Source organism: Sciurus carolinensis, chromosome 6 (assembly GCF_902686445.1).
Source record: "Sciurus carolinensis chromosome 6, mSciCar1.2, whole genome shotgun sequence".
NCBI classification, from domain to species: Eukaryota; Metazoa; Chordata; class Mammalia; order Rodentia; family Sciuridae; genus Sciurus; species Sciurus carolinensis.
Window position 1 is genome coordinate 78731307 of NC_062218.1, and position 6000 is coordinate 78737306.

General features: G+C 39.0%; 1 pseudogene; it reads right to left on the reverse strand.

The window, feature by feature from the left end:
• Positions 1 to 4332: 4332 nt before the first annotated feature.
• On the reverse strand, positions 4333 to 5764 carry LOC124986336 (vasculin-like protein 1; annotated as a pseudogene).
• Positions 5765 to 6000: the final 236 nt, after the last annotated feature.

Below are 6000 nucleotides of genomic sequence, written 5' to 3' on the forward strand. Positions count from 1 at the left end.
AACAGAGGTTTGGTTCTAAACTCCGCCCTCATGAAAAAAATCCCTGAAGTAAAACAAAACAAAAAAATCCCTAAGTGGACTACAAAAATCATACTTTGATTCCATTTTTTTTTCTTGCAGTGTACATAAAATTCCACAGCAAAATCCATTGACTCTTTCTCCAGAAGGCATCCTAAATTTAACCTCTTTTCACCATCTCTACTGCTATCACTCTAGTCCACACTGGATTCAATAACTGTCTCTTAATTGCTTTCCATGTTTCCATTTTTGCCTCTGTACAGTCCACTCTCCAGTTGGCCCATGTAAAAGTCTTTTTAAAAATCAAATCATAACTTGTCACTTTCCTGTTCAAAATCTTTAATAGCTTCCTCAATCAAACATAATAAATTCAAAATAATTTTCATAGGTATGTAAGGTCTTGTGTGATCTGGCCCCTTGCCATACCATCACTCCACTGAGGAGAAAAGTCATAAAAGTTTTTTTTTTTGTAGGATGGGGGAGGACTTGGCCAGTAACCTTAGAGTTTGGAAAATGCAGTCCCAAAAGTGAGTACATAACTCTTTTGCCTGAAAATAAAGACAAGAGACTGAATGAGGGTGCCTGTGATGTGCAAGAACTTAATAAATGTCAAGTTTCCCCCAACATCTGGTAAACATTCTGTTATATGACTGGGTATATCAGTCTGCTAGTACTGTCATAACGAAGTTCCTCAAACTGAGTGACTTAAATAAAAATAAATATATATATATATATATATATATATTGCCCTAATTCTGAAGACTAGAAGTCCAAGATCAAGGTTTTGGCAGGGCTAGTTCCTTCCTGTGAGCTGTGAGGAGGAGTCTGTCCTATGCCTCCCTCCTAGCTTCCGGTAGTTCTCTGGTATTCTTTGGCTTTTAGATGCACCACTCATTTTCTATCTTCAACTTCACATGACATTCTCCCTGTGTAGTTTGTCTCTATGTTTAAATTTTTTATAAGAACACAAATCATACTGGATTAGTACCTGCTGAAGACCTCATTTTAATGTGATTGTTCCTATAAGAATCTTATTTCTAAATAAGATCACAGGCCAAGGTACTCAGAACTTTGATGTAATTTTAGGGAGGCGTAATTCACATGTTAGCGCTGGAGTAGAATTATCTTGAAAAAGAAGAGAAGCAACTCCACTAGAAAGGAGGAAGGGAGAAGCAAATCAACCAGCAGGTCAAGGTTGTGTGAAGTAAGCCACCAGAAAGAGAGTTCTTGGGACTTGTGAGATGCAGCCTGAAACATTCAGAGAATAGGTAATGTTAGAGCTCCTAGATTTGGGCTGAATCTCCTAAAATGTATTTAATGACTGAAGTAACAAAATTAGGGCATTTGCTACAAAGATGACAATGAGCCTTCTTTATAATACCCTTTTTATCCATCCCTGAGCTGACCTCGAAGGACTGTGAAGTGAGAGGCGAAGTAAAAGGTGGAGGGATGGAGACAAAACCGAATGTACCCCCTCGTTTCCACCCATTTGTGAGTCAAGTCTGTCTGGCCCAAGGGAACATATTTTATATTAATTTTTTAATTTGTTCTAATTAGTTGTACATGACAGTAGAATGCATTTATACATTTTGATAGATCATGCATAAATGGAGTATAATTTCTCATTTTTCTGATTGTACATATTGTAGGATCACATCAATCAGGGGATATAGAAGTTTTCAGGCCAACATGTAAGAAGCTTAGAACTTGCAGATGTCACTCTCATCCTCACAACAAGACAAATCTATACAAAATTAAAATGAACACTCTTCTTAAACTTATTAGAGAACTGAGGTTCCAGGGCAAACTAGTATCTCTAAACTGGGGAGACACACAAACAAATACAGAGACTCAGTCTGCTGGGAGCAGAAACCAGGAATCAGTTAGAACACTGTCTTGGTCTGTTTTCTGTTGCTGTAAAAAATCCACCTGAGACAAGGTAATTTATAAGAGAGGTATTTGGGGCTTATAGTTCTGGAGGCTGAGAAGTCTAAGAGTAAGATGCCAGCATTTTTCCAGCATCTGGTAAGGCTTTTTTGTTGTATCAGAACATGGTGGAAGGCATTTGCATGGCAACACACCAAGCAAGCATACTAACTAAAGTTGTTCTTCCTCTTCTCTTAAAGCCACTAATTCCATCATGGAGGTCCTACCCCCATAACCTCATCTAATCCTAATTACCTCCCAAAGATTGCATCCCACTTCCAGATATCACTGAGGTATGGATTTGAGAATTAAGCTTCCAATATATGAATTTTAAGGGGACACGCCAAACCATGGAAAAATTCTGAACTATAATTGATAAACCACTGAAGGCTTACTGTGAAAAACTTCAGCAATAAAAACCTCAAGGGGTACTGGTCTTATGAGATGTGTGAATTTTACTTCTATTATTCCTAACAAAGATAAGACAAAAATCTCCTCTGACAGTGGGAAGAAATAGTAACCATTTTGAAATATGCCCTAAACTATTTTCATAACAAAGTATGCCCTTAAAGAAAGCGATTTTAACAGAGCCTGATTGACTGGAGGTTTACCAGAGCCTAACCAATATGGATAAACAGAAATTGCCAATTCCAACCTTGCCTAACTTTCAAAGTTGAAGGACAAGTGGACAACATGCAAGAACACAGGGGTAATGTAAGCAGAGGCACAGAAACTCCAAGAGTCAAAAAGAAATGCTGGAGATCAAAAATACTGTAGCATACATGAAGAGTGCTTTTGATGAGCACATGAGTAGACTAGATACAGACAAGGTAGAATATCTGAGCTTGAGACTATGTCCTTAGAAATGCCAGTGCAGGCTTTGAGTGTGATTCAGTGACAGACTGCTTGCCTAGCATCTATAAGACCCTCGACTTGATCTCTAACACTGGAAGGAGTGGGTAGGGGGAGGACTAAAACTGAAGAGGAAAAAGGAGAAGAATGGAACAGAATGAAAACTATGAATCAATTGCAAAATGTGAAACTTTTATGTAATGAGAACACTAGAACATTAGAAAAAAGTGACAAAAAGCAACAGAAGAATTGTTTGAAGTAATCCAGAATTAATGACAGACACAAACTATAGGTCCAGGAAGCTCAGAGAACTCCAAACAAAGTAAATAGCAAAACTCAAATTGCAAAATATCAAAGACAGAGAGAATTTTGAAAGAATTCAGAGTGGGGGAAATTAAAACCTCATCTTACCTATGGAGAAGAAATAAGAATAAGGCTTAATTGAACTTCTTTTCAGACACCATTCAAGAAGAAAGCTGAATGAAATATTTAAAGTGTGTAAAGGAACCCCTAATTAAACTAAAATTCTGTATTCAGTGAAATTTTTATGCAAAAATAAAGAAATAAGATGTGCTCAGAGAAATAAAAATTGAAGGAATGTGTTGCTAGCAGACCCATCCTGAAAAGAAAAGGAAATTTTATTGATCAGAAACTTAGACCTACATAAAGGAAGGAAGAATGTTTAGGAATAAATGAAGATAAAATAAAATCTTGTCTTTTTCTTATTTTTTTTGTTAAACTAATGCAAAATATTTATTCCAAGTTAGTTATTTTATGCAGTTGCTTTTCCCCTCAACAGACTTGTGATAACCACATCTTTTAAATCTATAAATAATGTTATCAAAATAATCTTAATCTTTGAAATCTCACAAAAGTTTACATTTAATATCCACCCTGAATATTAAGACTCAAGAAAAACACAACATTTCCTATATCCAAATATTTTACAGGGGAACCCCAAAAGGAAAAAGAATACAAAACCAACCAAATGAACAAAAACCACATCTGTTTTGTTAAGGGCAAAAGCTACTGGAGCAGCCAAAAATAAAATATCCAAATTATTAGCATTAATTGAATACAATTATAAGTTCAATAATCACTTTGTCATTGACAATGATTGCTTGAGCACAGGGGTGAGTGCCCCAAGGGCTGGTTTGTTTGTTTGTTTAGTTTTGTTTTCTTTTTCCTTTTTGGGTTCAGCTGGTAGTAGAAGCTATTATTGCAGACCAGTGTCTCCTCCTCTCTGCATCTCTGCACTGCCAGCTCCCACGTGGGCTTGGCCCCATATTTACTGTGTGTGTGTGTGTGTGTGTGTGTGTGTGTGTGTGTGTATTTAAAAAATCTTTTCCATCACACAAGCTTCTATTAAGCAGATAACAGGGAATAACAGCAACAAAAGCTAAACAAGCCAACTGCTCTTTCTTTGGGATATGATTATTTCCCTTGTGCATGAAGTATTCAACAACATAAGGGAAGGAAAAGAATGATTTCTTTTGTATATTCCCTAAACACTCAAGCTGAGTTTCCTGGGTCAGATTAACTATGAGAATTTATATGCCTACTCCAGGCATCTTTATCTGATGTTTCATCATTGCTCGTGTCTGTGTCTGAGTCCTCAAACTCTTCTTTAGAAGTGCTTCTCCAAAGGGGGAACAGACTGAAATGGCGGCTCTGTAAGAAGCCATTCTTTCCAAAGCCATTTCTTCTCAGTTGCTCTGTCTTTGTGTGGAACACTTTTAGCTCATCCTCTGTGACAGGAAGGCAATTCTCATCATTTTCAGGATATTCCTGCCACCCCATTGATTTCAATAACCTGTGCTCTGCTTCCAGAGGTTGTGACAAGAGCCCCCTTTTTCTACCACAGGGAGAGAAAGACCATCCTGAAGACTGCCTTGCTCCCCATTTTCCTTTCGTTTAGTTGTGCTGTTGTCCTCCAAATTCTCCAGCTTGTCACGGTCTCTATTCTCTGCAAAGTCTCCATTCCAGTCATCCCTCAGAGTCTTCAGGAATTCACTCTTCCTGTTAGTGGTTTAGCACATCAACCTGGTCAGATGACACGACCTGATCTCAATTGGAGGGATAATGCTGGAGGAACTCTCTTTGGGAAAGCTGAGAACTGTGCCACCAGTTGTTTGGTAACAGATTGAATTGGTAAATGCAGACTCACTGCTTAAGGAAAGGGATCCTGATTTGTGTTCCATTCTGCTAGATTTTCACGCATTGGACTTGGAAGGAGGTGGTGCAGGCTTAGAAACGAAGTTCTCATAGACACTCAGAACCATAATTGACAATTTTTTCCCATTTGCATGTCGAGATCCTGGTGAGGTAAATGCATCAGAGAAGGAAGCAGTAGGACCCTCTTTGGAAACTTTTTTTATAACTAGCATCTTGGAGGGTTGCTTGGAACAAGGTGGATTTTCCCACACTCCAGAAAGGGTCCAAAGAGGTCTGTATGACTGATTATGTTTGCCAGCTTCTGGATTCAAAGAAGGAAATTCTTCCTCTTTAAACTGCAACTTTTCCACCTTGTCTTCTTTCTTTTCTTCCCTCATCTCAGTAGGTGTCTTTTCCTGAAAGGCACAGCCTTTCCAGGAGTGAAAGCTTCCATTCCAGTGTCCATGGTTCCCTGTGCCACCTCTCCACTATGCTGGCTCATGCCATCATGACCTCCGGAAAAGCTGTGCCAACCAGACAGATTCCCTGTGATTCCAGCATATGCTGCCATAGAGACACCAGAGTCCACAGAACCATGATGGAACAGGGAGGGCTGGTGCCAGGAATCTCCTGTAGTTCGTAGGGGCCCATTAAAAAAGTCAACAGAGGAATTGTGTCAATAACAGTTCACTCCAAATCTACCTTCTCCTCGGGGTTGGTGCTCTCCGGGTGTTTCAAAGGTAGATGTAGGTGACTTAGTTGACTGTAGTGTTGAGAAAGTTAGTCAAGCAGGAACAAAGTCATGCTGTGCCATTTAGGTTCAGTGTCTCTTTTCAGCAAGGTGAGGCATCCAGTCTCATGACCAGGATCCCAGAGTGTAACCTCTGTGCTTCTGTTTTCCAAACTCCTTGAGGCTACCAGTTGGCTCTCTCACGAGATCTTCTTGTTAAAAATGTGCTTAAGCAATCTGACGAGCCGCATACCTTGTGATGAAGCACAAAGAAGCCTGACTCTGTATGGCTCACAGTCTGAGTCCCCTTTAATTGATCA